Source organism: Schistocerca gregaria, chromosome 2 (assembly GCF_023897955.1).
Source record: "Schistocerca gregaria isolate iqSchGreg1 chromosome 2, iqSchGreg1.2, whole genome shotgun sequence".
NCBI lineage: Eukaryota > Metazoa > Arthropoda > Insecta > Orthoptera > Acrididae > Schistocerca > Schistocerca gregaria.
Window position 1 is genome coordinate 306,745,950 of NC_064921.1, and position 13,921 is coordinate 306,759,870.

At 44.0% G+C, this 13,921-nt stretch overlaps 1 protein-coding gene across 2 annotated transcripts in view; it reads right to left on the minus strand.

Annotated features, from left to right (window-relative positions):
- The window catches only part of LOC126336931 (uncharacterized), a 796,951-nt gene that overhangs the window by 61,851 nt on the left and 721,179 nt on the right, over positions 1–13,921 (minus strand). Inside the window, exon 1 of one of the 2 annotated variants that reach the window (XM_050001103.1) lies at positions 1,742–1,844. The exons of the other annotated variant lie outside the window; for it this stretch is intronic. The gene's annotated coding sequence lies outside the window, so the exon portion shown is untranslated. Of the gene's footprint in view, positions 1–1,741; positions 1,845–13,921 lie in introns of those variants that run through there. 2 annotated transcript variants of the gene reach the window in all.

The window sequence follows — 13,921 nt, forward strand, 5'->3', positions numbered from 1 at the left end:
ACCTCTGCTTTTTCTGCCTCCAACGTAGCAATGAATCACTTCGGTATCTGAATATTACATATATTTTGCCACATACAATAAAGTAGGGCAAAGGTTCACATTATTCCGCGTGCATTCTTTTGTCTTCCTTTCTTCGAAGATGGAGACGTTGCCGGAGAAGTTAGCTGTAATTCGTCACTCAAAGCATAGAGACGCTCTTTATATGTGGTCCGCCATTATCAGATTATCTCCAATCACAAGAATGCAAATGGAAGATCCAGCGTATTTAATAGTACTATAAGAGGACAAATGTTTTTAAATGCAAGTGCATACTCGAAACAATGTTATGAACCTACGAAAATAAAAAGTCAGGTAATTTGTTTTCTGTGTGTTACTAATGAAAAAGAATTTTATCTTTCCTGAGCCATTTTCACGCAGGACCAACGAAGTTCAAATGGCTATAAGCACTATGGGACTTAACATCTGAGGTCATCAGTCCCCTAGACTTAGAACTACTTCAACCTAACTAACTTAAGGACATCACACACATCCATGCCTGAAGCAGGATTCGAACCTGCGACAGTAGCAGCAGCGCGGTCCCAGACTGAAGCGCTTAGAACCACTCGGCCACAGCGGCCGGCACCAACGAAGAATTTTATTGTTATGGTATTCCAAGACTCAAGTCAGAGGCGACACTGTATATAATTTTTATGGGACAAAGAAAGAATAAAAAAAAATACTAATTGTTCATATGAAAGACTTAATGTAACAAATGGAAAAAGAGTGAAAGGAAGAAATACTATAACCTATTAAAGCAATAGCTTGGATGACTCCTTTGAAGAGCATTTCGGTGTGCTGTTTGAGCTCTAATGACGGCATCGACCCTAAATGTTGCAATTCAGTAACTAAATTCGATGAGAATCTCATCCATTAATAATTATTCTCTATATGAAGTGACACGGTACTGAAGGGTGGCGTATGAAGGAACTGTTTACTTATGTTAGATTGAATTTTCCTGATATGAACCGAACGCCATTTTTTTTTTAATATTTAAATTTCTAGTTGGCATTTGATTTTACAGTCAGTTTGTATTACGTTTGAGACAAAAAAAAACAAAAACAAAAACACACACACACACACACACACACACACACACACACACACACACACACACACAATATAGTCAAAACTATCACCATCCGGAACAATCTTACGAGAGTAGTGATTCAAAAGTCCAGCTGATTGTTCAACCCTAATTAAATAAAATTTAAAAAAAACATCTTTTTAATTTTCAGGTTTTGCTGCAATCTATAGTCACATGAAATTTTTTTTAGAAATTATCTTTTAGCGCTACGAATGGAGTTCTAAGTAGCCGGCTGGACCCGTCGCAAGTCAGAAAATAGAATGGAGTCATTCTGATAAATTTTCAACACATAAGCAGCAGCACGAAAAAGAACACGTGAATTCATTTTTTCTGACACGAAACAGCAACAATTCATGCAAGACAGTCAAAACTTGCTCGCAGATCTAACTTCACGCTGTTTTTCCCACCGTGCCGCCTCTATTCAGCGGTACCGGTTACTGCTCTCAGTTTCGTCTCGGTACGGTATAGCGGAAACGTATGGAGCGTTAGCAAGACAACACAGAGTCTTACGCTGGAGTACGTGCGTCCCCAGCAACGGCACGACGCCTTCTGGCAGTCCCTGCGCCGGCTACCGCGTGCCGGCGGAGTGCGCGCATGCGCGTTGGTGGCTGCACCTACCTGTTGTGGGCGCGGGTGCGGTTGCAGCGGGAGACTGGCCACAGTATCCGTCCGCTACCTGGCGTCGTGGTCTGCCGGCGGAGCTGCGCCGACTGAGCTCTGGGCTCGGCGGAGGGTAGCCTTTGAGGGCCCGACGGCCGCGTCTGCGTCACGGAGCGCCGGCCAGGGGCTTCCCGCGTTCCTGGCCCCCGCGGACGTTCGCGTCAGCGGCCCTCCCCACCAAACCCTGCCTCACCGAAGGGGCTCCGAGAGCGGGTACAGCACGCTGCCGTCGGACAAGAACGGACAGGGGAGCATGTCATGTCGTTATGACGTCTCGACAGGAGCGTGTTGCCGCGGGCGGACACGAACTGCGCAACTCCGCTAATCCTTCTACACCAAATACGAAACTTGCACTTCAGTTAAAGGGACATACAGACCTATATGTACATTATCTGATAAAATAGTATGACTCTGAGCACTATGGGACTTAAACATCTCAGGTCATCAGTCCCTTAGAACTACTTAAACCTAACTAACCTAAGGACTTCGGCCCGGTTGGGCATGCGGTCTAACGCAAGGCTTTTCGGGCGGGAAGGAGCGCCTGGTCCCCGGCACGAATCCGCCCGGCAGATTTGTGTCGAGGTCCGGTGAACCGGCCAGTCTGTGGATGGTTTTTAGGCGGTTTTCCATCTGCCTCGGTGAATGCGGGCTGGTTCCTTTTATTCCGTCTCAGGTACACTAAATAGGCGATTGATGCGCAAACAAGTTCTCCACGTACGCGTACACCACCATTACTCTGCCACGCACATATTTTGGGTTACACTCGTCTGGTGTGAGACGTTCGCTGGGGGGGTCCACCGGGGGCCGAACCGCACAATAACCCTGGGTTCGGTGTGGGGCGGTGGAGGGGTGAAGGTGGACTGCGGTAGTCGTCGTGGGGTTGTGGACTACTGCGGCTGCGGCGCGGACGGAGCCTCTCCGTCGTTTCTAGGCCTCCGGTTAACATACAATACAATACAATACAACCTAAGGACATCACAGACACCCATGCCCGAGGCAGGATTCGAACCTGCGACCGTAGCGGTCGCGCGGTTCCAGACTGAAGCGCCTAGAATCGCTCGGCCACCAGCGGCCGCCGATAAAATAGTATCCAGACACCTATTAGTCAACTTTAACATTGGGTGTGCCCACACTTCGCCTTTAAGTCGTCTTAAGCTCTACTGAGGCATTTTTAATTAGGTGTCTGAATATCTGAGGAGGAATGGTGGTCCTTTCTTCTTCAAGAGTTCGTAACAGAGAAGATAGCGATGTGGAGCGGTGGGGTATGGGGAGACGTCGACATTTTAACTAACCCCAAAGGAGTTCCACTGCAGTCAGGTCTGGACTATGGGCAAATCGGTCATTCCAGGAATGTTACTGTCAACAAACCGTTGCCTGACCGATGCTGTTTTTATGACACAGTATATTGCCATGCCAATACTAATAGTCAATGTCTCCGAATTATTCCTACGCAGTGTGCAGAATACGGTGCTGCAAAATGCGTTCACATCGTCCCGCATATATCATTTTCTTAATCGCCAGGATGGGACAATAACTTAACCACGATAAACATCCCCATATCGTAACATCACCTACTCCATACTTCACTTTTGGCACTACATATGATGACACAGTGCTGGCCGGGCTGGCCGAGCGGTTCCAGGCGCTACGGTCTGGAACCGCGCGACCGCTACGGTCGCAGGTTCGAATCCTGCCTCGGGCATGGATGTGTGTGATGTCCTTAGGTTAGTTAGGTTTAAGTAGTTCTAAGGGACTGATGACCTTAGAAGTTACGTCCCATAGTGCTCAGAGCCATTTGAACCATTTGATGACACAGTAATCTTCTCCAGACATCCGCCAAACCCAACACTTTTATCGAATTACCACAGATTACACCTGATTCACCTGTCCAAATGACCAGTTTCCAGTCAGTCACTTTGGCTGCGCGGGGTAGCTACGTGGTCTGAAAAAACACGTTGTTACGGTTCGCGCGACTCCTCCCGTCGGAGGTTCGAGTCCTCCCTCGGGCATGGGTGTGTATGTGTGTGTCTGTTGTCCTTAGGGTAAGTTGGTTTAAGTTAGAATAAGTAGTAAGTAAGCCTAGGGACCGATAACCTCAGCAGTCTGGTACCATTGTAACTTACCACAAACTTCCAATTTTCCAGTACGTCACTTTCTAGTGGCGCCGACCTTTTCACAACCCCACTCGATGCTTAGCCTAACTGCTAGATCATCGTATCCGATTCTTTTTAACTCCCTATGCGCAGTCATTGCGCTAATTGGACTGCTGGTAACATCTAGAGGTCGCCTGTGGATGCTTCTGCTAATTTCAGGCAATTAGTTACACCCACCTTTCGCAATGCTCGATGTTCCCTGTCCGTTAGTAAGTTATAAGATATCTGCCTGATCTTGGTTTAGCTGTGTCTATACCTTCGCGTTTCTATTTCAGTCACATTACCAACAGTCGACTTGGCCATCTTGAGAAGGATTGTCCGTGATAGAGTTTTTCTGCTGACAACGAAAGACTCTCCGACTCCGCTTACATTGACGAGCCCGCCTCTCGTGACATTTTATTTATTTTGAAATGGTGATTAAATCGACACCCTAGCTGCAAACAGGCGTTGATATACATCATTGGGGACATGTTGGAAATGTGTGCCCCGACTGGGACTCGAAACTGGCAACTCCTGCTTACGTGGCAGACGCTCTATCCATCTCAGCCATCGATGCCACAGAGGATAGCGCTCCTGCAGGGGCGTGTCACTTGCACGCTCCCCGCGAGACCAACATTCCCAACATGTCCACACCACAACATTCGTAGTGCGACTAATAGATGTTTGCCCATCACACTCATTACTCGTGGCTGATTAATCCACCAAGTCCCGTACGAGTTGGGACACACCGTGAGCATTCGCACAAGAAGGCCAATGATCGGGTAGCCATATTTTAACTATATGTGAGGGTAGTATCTGTTCCCTTCGGTGGCACAGATGGATAGAGCGTCTGCCATGTGAGCAGGAGATCCCGTGTTCGAGTACCAGTCGGGGCACACATATTCAACATGTCCCCAATGATGTACATCAACGGCTGTTTGCAGCTAGGGTGTCGATTTAATTATCATTTCATTCTAGAGAAGCTGCACGGCCATCAATGGTATCTGTTCTTTCGGGAACAGATACTACCTTCATATAGTTTATTTATTTGTTTATTTTTTATTTGGCACGTCTGGTTCCGTAGATCAAATTTAGGAGCAAATCTCCAAGGTCATGGACCGTGTCAGTACATGAAATTACATAATAAAAGTAATATCAGATAAAATAAAATGTTTATGAACCTAAAAAAAGACAAGTCATAAGTTTATGTAAACGCAGTCAACAATATTACACAGGAATCAGCTTAAATTTTCAAGAAACTCCTCGACCGATAGGAGTGATGCATGTGGAAACTCTTCAGTTTCGATTTGAAAGCGGATGGATTACTGCTAAAATTTTTGAATTCTTATGGTAGCTTATTGAAAATAGATGCAGCAGTATACTGTAATTCTTTCTGCCCAGGACTCAAGAAAGTGCGATCCAAATGCAGATTGGATTTCTATTGTTAACTGACTGAATAATCTGATACTGTTAGCAAGAAGCGACAGTTAAGAACTGAGAGGCCAATTTCAGATTTTTTTGGCCTTTAGTCTACTGACTGGTTTGATGTGGCCCGTCACGAATTCCTTTCCTATGCCAACCTCTTCATCTCAGAATAGCACTTGCAACCTACGCCCTCAATTATTTGCTGGATGTATTCTAATCTCTGTCTTCCTCTACAGTTTTTGCCCTCTACAGCTCCCTCTAGTACCATGGAAGTGATTCCCTCAAGTCTTAACAGATGTCCTATCATCCTGTCCCTTCTCCTTATCAGTGTTTTCCACGTGTCCCTTTCCTCTTCGATTCTGCGGAGAACCTCCTAATTTTTTACCTTATCAGTCCACCTGACATTTAACATACGTACTGTAGCACCACATCTCAAATGCTTCGATTCTCTTCTGTTCCGGTTTTCCCACAGTACATGTTTAACTATCATACAATGCTGTACTCCAGAGGTACATTCTCAGAAATTTGTTCCTCAAATGAAGGCTGATATTTGTTATTAGTAGACTTCTCTTGGCCTGGAATGCCCTTTTTGCCATCGCTAGCCTGCTTTGAAGTCCTCCTTGCTCCGTCCATCATTGGTTATTTTACTGCCTAAGCCGCAGAATTCCTGAGCTTCATCTGTTTCATCACCATCACTCCTAATGTTAAGTTTCTCGCTGTTCTCATTTCTACTACTTCTCATTGACTTCGTCTTTCTTCGATTTACTCTCAATGTGTGCTCTGTACTCATTAGACTGTTCATTCCGTTCAGCAGATCATGTAATTCTTCTTCACTTTCTCTCAAGATGGGAATGTCATTAGCGAATCGTATCATTGATATCCTGTCACTTTGAATTTTAATTCCACTCCTGAATCTTTCTTTTATTTCCATCATTGCTTCCTCGATGTACAGATTGAACAGTACGGGTGAAAGGCTACATCCTTGTCTTACACCCTTTTTAATACAAGCGCTTCCTTCTTACTATTCGCTCTTGGCTGTTGTACATATTGTAATATGACCCGTCTCTCCCCATAGCTTACCCCTACTTTTTTCAGAATTTTGAACATCTTGCACCATTTTACATCGTCGAACGCTTTTTCCAGGTCGACAAGTCCATTATCAGCCGTAACGTCAGAACTGCCTCTCTCGTGCCTTTACTTTTCCTAAAGACAAACTGATCGTCATCTTGCGCATCCTCAATTTTCTTTTCCATTCTTTTGTATATTATTCCTGTAAGCAACTTGGATGCATGAGCTGTTAAGCTGATTGTGCGATAATTCTCGCACTTATCAGCTCTGCCGTCTTCGGAATTATGTGGATGATCCTTTTCCTAAAGTCAGATGGTATGTCGCCAGACTCATACATTCTACACACCAATGTGAATAGTCGTTTTGTTGTCACTTACCCAAATGATTTTAGAAATCCTCAAGGAATTTTATGTATTTCTTCTGCCTTATTTGACCGTAAGTCCCCCAAAGCTCTTATGAATTCTGATTCGAATACTGGATCCCCTATCTCTTCTAAATCGCTCCTGTTTCTTCTCCTGTCACATCGGAAAAGTCTTCCCCCTGATAGAGGCTTTCAATGTATTCTTTCCACCTATCCGCTCTCAGTCTCCATTTAACAGTGGAATTCCCGTTGCACTCTTAATGTTAGCATCCCTGCTTTTAATGTCACCGAAGGTTGTTTTCACTTTCCTGTATGCTGAGTCTATCCTTCCGACAATCATTTCTTTTTAGATGTCTTCGCATTTCTCCTGCAGCCATTTCGTCTTAGCTTCCCTGCACTTCCTATTTATTTCATTCCGCAGCGACTTTTATTTCTGTATTACTGCGTTTCACGGAACATTTTTGTACTTCCTACTTTCATCGATTAACTGACGTATTTCTTCTGTTACCCATGGTTTCTTCGCAGTTACCTTCTTTGCATCTATGTTTTCCTTCCCAACTTCTGTGATGGCCCTTTTTAGAGATCTCCATTCCTCTTCAACTGTACTGCCTACTGAGCAATTCCTTATTGCTGTATCTATAGCCTTAGAGAACCTCTAGCGTATCTCGTCATTCCTTGGTACTTCCGTATCCCACTTCTTTGCTTATTGATTCTTACTGCCTAATGTCTTAAACTTCAGCCTGCTCTTCATCACTGTTAAGTTGTGATCTGAGTCTATATCTGCTCCTGGGTACACCTTACAATACAGTATCTGATTTCGGAATCTCTGTCTGTTCATGATGTAATTTAACTGAAATCTTCCCGTATCACCCGATCTTTTCCAAGCCTACCTCCCCCTCTTGTGATTCTTGATCAGAATATTAGCTGTTACTAGCTGAAAATTGTTACAGAACAGTTTTGCTTCTCTTATGTCAGAATACTGAGATTAATGAACGGGGGTCGACAAGAGGTTGACGAACTTAAACCACGCATTGTTCGAACCGCACGTTTTTGGGCCAAAAATATCATTTGAGACTGGGAATAGTAATACCATACGTCATAAGCGAATTAAAGTAAGCAAAGTAGACTACTTTTCCTGTCGAGGTATCACTTACTTCAGACACCGTTCGAATAGTAAAAATGGCAGTATTAAGTCTTTGGGCAATATCCTGAACGTGGGCTTTCCACGACAGTCCACTATCTATCTGAACACCTACAAATTTAAACTGTTCACTTTCACTAATCATATCCCCATTGCGTGGAATTAAAACGTGTGGTTCTGTTGAACTGTGTGTTAGGAACTGTAAAAACTGAGTCTTACTGTGATTTAGCGCTAGTTTAGTTTCTACAAACCATGAACTTATCTCTTGAACTGCTCTATTTGAACCAGTGCCAACGTTGCACACTACATCCTTTACTACAAAGCTACTTTCATGAGCAAGCATAATTATTTTAGAATCACCTGTAATACTAGAGGGCATGTCACTTACGTAAATAAGGAACAGGAGAGGTACCAGTACTGATCCGTGAGGCACCCCCTCCCCTTGCCCTCCTCCTTTAACCTTGCTGCACTCTGCACTCAGACCCCTCATCATAGCCATTCTCAATATGTGGAGAATGACCTTTTGCTGTCTGCTATTAAAGTAAGAGGTGAATCAATTGTGAGCTACTCCCCGTATTCCATCATGGTCCAACCTCTGGAGCAATCTTTTGTGCCGAACAGAATCAATCGCCTTAGTTAAATCAAAAAGAAAATGCCTAGCCTTTTGTTTAATCCATCCAGTGCATCATACACTCCTGGAAATGGAAAAAAGAACACATTGACACCGGTGTGTCAGACCCACCATACTTGCTCCGGACACTGCGAGAGGGCTGTACAAGCAATTATCACACGCACGGCACAGCGGACACACCAGGAACCGCGGTGTTGGCCGTCGAATGGCGCTAGCTGCGCAGCATTTGTGCACCGCCGCCGTCAGTGTCAGCCAGTTTGCCGTGGCATACGGAACTCCATCGCGATCTTTAACACTGGTAGCATGCCGCGACAGCGTGGACGTGAACCGTATGTGCAGTTGACGGACTTTGAGCGAGGGCGAATAGTGGGCATGCGGGAGGCCGGGTGGACGTACCGCCAAATTGCTCAACACGTGGGGCGTGAGGTCTCCACAGTACATCGATGTTGTCGCCAGTGGTCGGCGGAAGGTGCACGCGCCCGTCGACCTGGGACCGGACCGCAGCGACGCACGGATGCACGCAAAGACCGTAGGATCCTACGCAGTGCCGTAGGGGACCGCACCGCCACTTCCCAGCAAATTAGGGACACTGTTGCACCTGGGGTATCGGCGAGGACCATTCGCAACCGTCTCCATGAAGCTGGGCTACGGTCCCGCACACCGTTAGGCCGTCTTCCGCTCACGCCCCAACATCGTGCAGCCCGCCTCCAGTGGTGTCGCGACAGGCGTGAATGGAGGGACGAATGGAGGCGTGTCGTCTTCTGCGATGAGAGTCGCTTCTGCCTTGGTGCCAATGATGGTCGTATGCGTGTTTGGCGCCGTGCAGGTGAGCGCCACAATCAGGACTGCATACGACCGAGGCACACAGGGCCAACACCCGGCATCATGGGGTGGGGAGCGATCTCCTACACTGGCCGTACACCTCTGGTGATCGTCGAGGGGACACTGAATAGTGCACGGTACATCCAAACCGTCATCGAACCCATCGTTCTACCATTCCTAGACCGGCAAGAGAACTTGCTGTTCCAACAGGACAATGCACGTCCGCATGTATCCCGTGCCACCCAACGTGCTCTAGAAGGTGTAAGTCAACTACCCTGGCCAGCAAGATCTCCGGATCTGTCCCCCATTGAGCATGTTTGGGACTGGATGAAGCGTCGTCTCACGCGGTCTGCACGTCCATCACGAACGCTGGTCCAACTGAGGCGCCAGGTGGAAATGGCATGGCAAGCCGTTTCACAGGACTACATCCAGCATCTCTACGATCGTCTCCATGGGAGAATAGCAGCCTGCATTGCTGCAAAAGGTGGATATACACTGTACTAGTGCCGCCATTGTGCATGCTCTGTTGCCTGTGTCTATGTGCCTGTTGTTCTGTCAGTGTGATCATGTGATGTATCTGACCCCAGGAATGTGTCAATAAAGTTTCCCCTTCCTGGGACAATGAATTCACGGTGTTCTTATTTCCATTTCCAGGAGTGTAGATAAAGGAGAATATAGCATTTGCTAAACCACTTTTAAAACCGAGCTGTACATTTGATAGCAAATTGTGTAAAATAAAAGGTTCAATTATGCTTATATACACAACCTTTTCAATAACTTTAGCAAACTCTGATGCCAAAGAAATAGGTCTAAAACTGTCTCATTATCCCTTTTTCCCTTTTATAAAGCGGCTTTACTACTGAATACTTAAATGGTTCAGGAAACTGACTACTCTTAAAGGAAAAATAACAATACGGCTAAGTACAGAGATAACATGTGCAGCACAGTACTTTAATGTTTTACTATGTACTCCATCATATCCATGAGAGTGCTTGGTCTTCAGTTATTTAATTATTGACTCAATCTCCTCTTTATGAGAATCACAGAGGATTATTTGAGGTATCAGTCTCGGAAAGGCGTTCTCCAAGAGAGTTTTATGATTCCCTGTAGAAACTAATTTTTTATTTAATACACCAGCAATGCTCAGAAAGTGATTGGTAAATACTGTACATATACTAACATATCAGCGACTGAAACATTTTTACAACAAACTGACTTTATATCGTCCGCTTTGTGCTGCTGATTAGACACTTTTTTCACAACTGACCATATGGTTCCAATATTATCCTGTGCATTAGCTATTCTATTTGCGTACCACATACTCTTTGCCTTCCTAAAAACATGTTTAAGCATCTTGCAGTATCGTTTGTAATGGACTACTGTAGCTGGATTGGGACTGTTTCTAACGTTTTGTATAATTCCCACTTTGTTCTACAAGATATCCTATCCCACTAGTCGACCACCCAGGCTGCCGTTTACTGCTAGTACCCTATTTAGAACGGTCTGATGGAAAGCAGCTTTCAGAGAGCATGAGAAATGTGTTAAGGAAAGCATTCTATTTTTTGTAATTAATTATAATAGTTGTTTGAGCACAAAAACCTTATAGTGTTAAAATTTGTGCATCATAGTCTGAAAGGCCGTTCACCCTTTTACTAACAGAATGCCCATCTAGTAACAAAGAATGAATAAAAATATTGTCTATGGTTGTGCTACTGTTCCCCTGTACCCTGGTTTGCAAAAACACAGTCTGCATAAGATCATATGAATTTAGATCTTCCGATATCCTTTTTCTTTCACAATCACATACAGAATTAATATTGAAGCCAACACATATAACTGTTTTTTGGTACTACCTATAAAGTGAACCAAGAACTGTCTCTAGCTTGAGCAGAAATGCTCGAAGTCAGAGGATTTATAAATAACAACAATTAGAACTTTAGTTTCACTAAATTCAACTGCCCCAACACAGCATTCAAATACCTGTTGAGTGTAGTGCTGTGATACGTCTATGGACTCAAATGCAATACTGTTTTTCACGCACATGGCCACTCCTCTAATCCGCAAAGAACCCTTAAGAAACAGCCAGCTAATCTGTATCCTAGTAAAGGAAGTCTCTGAATTGTCGAATTATTTGTGTGGTGCCCGGGTGTACCAATAATGTCAAAGTCAACATCTATAAGCTGTTCACAAACTTTATCTCCAATACCTCGTATATACTGATGGAATATGCTAATTTCTTCACTACTTGGATACCTGACCTCCTTTGGAGGGGATTCCTTTGTTAGAGGCACTTCTTTTAAGCAGGGATACCTTTCAGGTGACTTAAGTGTAAAAAAGATGCAGCTCTAACACTAACTACTACAGGAATTTTTCCATGAGTGATCCCCTCCCCGCCAACTGTACTGTAAGCTTTGCCAGCCTCCCCTTTCGAAACGTATTGAGTTGCACACCCGTGACTAGTGAAACCCTCCTCCTAGCTGCCTTCTTACCAACTACCAGTTCCCATTCCCCAGCGCCCTTCACCCTTCTCATCCTATCTAGTTCCTCCTTAGGGTTTTGTAACTGCACTTGAAGGACACAGATCTTACGCTCGCCTCTGCCAACTTATTTCTGCTACAGATTCTGCAATTCCAGGAGAGGATCTCGCTAGAATGCCCACTGACTTACCCATTGCATCCCCCCCCCCCCCCCCCCAGTGAAAACACATTGAACACGTCTCACACGGTAACCCATTCCTCGCAAACCTACGACAAAGTCTACACTTGTCACTCATGGTAAAATGTTAACAGTTACTGAAAAAACTACACGTCTACGTTACTTAAGTACAATTACTACAGCAGGACTATTAAGAGAACTAACAATAGTGATATCGAATTTCGCTCTGCACTAAGAAAGCAACTACTTTTGTTAATACTACTAAAACACAGATAATGCCAATAGACTTACCACAAAAGCTTCACACAATTTGCTGTCTAAAACAAAAAAATTCAATCGACCACTGGAACACTCAACGAAATTACACACTGAACGAAAGTCTTACTGAAATATTTCACTACAAACAATAGGAAACATCAGCTGAAAACTATCGTACTAAATTTAATAAATGACTTCGATGCACAAACAACTCTATAAAACACAATGGGCGAAAGTTTCCGAACTTTATTAAACAGTTATTTCGCCAGAAACAGCACGAGACACCACTTTAAACTAACTGCAATGCACAAACAACTTTGTCGGAACTTATGAACAGCTACAAAAAAATTGTTCAAATGCCTCTGAGTACTATGGGACTTAACTTCTGAGGTCATCAGTCCCCTCGAACTTAGAACTACTTAAACGTAACTTATTTATTTATTTAACGTATAGCTAATACGACATATCATGAAATTAAATTATCTATACATATGTACATATTGAAACACAAGAAACTTAAGTTTGTCTTTACAACTGAATATCCAGTCCTTCAATCCAGCGCACTGCATCTGGAGTTGTTAGCAGGAAGTCACGTAACTAAGGACATCACACACATCCATGCCCGAGGCACGATTCGAACCTGCGACCTAGCGGTCGCGCGGATCCAGATGTAGCGCCTACAACAGCTCAGCCACCCCGGCCGGCCGAACAGTACAGCTGCAACTGCACGCCGCGAAATGTAAGCACACTGTAATATTTGGATGAACGAATGAAAACAACTAAATTTAATATTCGGGTGCAGACCACATCTCTTGGTCAGTTCCGGATTATGTAAAGGTGTCCGGACACTTTTGATCAGATAGTGTGTTAGGATAGCTGAGTCGTCTGCTGGTGTTGAGAGCTCTTCGATTCGGCTCACCCTAACGTTTGCATTGCTGTGCGTTACTTGAGAAGAGTACTGAAAGACTCCTACAGTCGGCTAAATAGTGTGGACTGTTGTTTTGTTCCAGAAACTGACAAGAAAACCAAGTCATCATCAGACACTAATGACAACGTCTTGTCGATGTAGCCACCCTTCTCTGTCTCTCCCCATGCGTACCATTTGGTTGTAGTTGATACAGTTCATTCCACTGATAACGCTTTCTAATATGGGTCTACTGGGTCAGGCTCATGATTGTTTACTCAAACTTTTCCCTTCCGAGATTCTTACGACGGTTTACTGTCTGTTCATTAGATTTTCTTTTAGCCCAGAATGTTTTTGTGGCTCTTCTCCATATCCACATCTGTGCTACTACTAATTCTTTCTTTTTTGTTTTGTTTTCCCAGAATTCATCTTCCATAGGCATAGTTTAAAATGCTCCAAATAAATGTTCTTATTACTTTATTTCTGGTTTCTATATTAAGGTAGTTGTTTGTTAATAAATTAATCTTATTTTGAATGTATTTTAGTCATTGTAATTCTTTTTTGTCATCAGCTATTGTGTTTTTCAAGTAGCAGTATTCATTTACTTGTATTGGAATTAATATTGTATCTTACTTATCTGTGCAATTTATCTGTCACCATTATTTTAGTCTTGTTAGTGTTTATTTCCATTTTGTGATTATCTGGCGGAAAATTTTTTAACACTCATGTCACGTCCTTTTC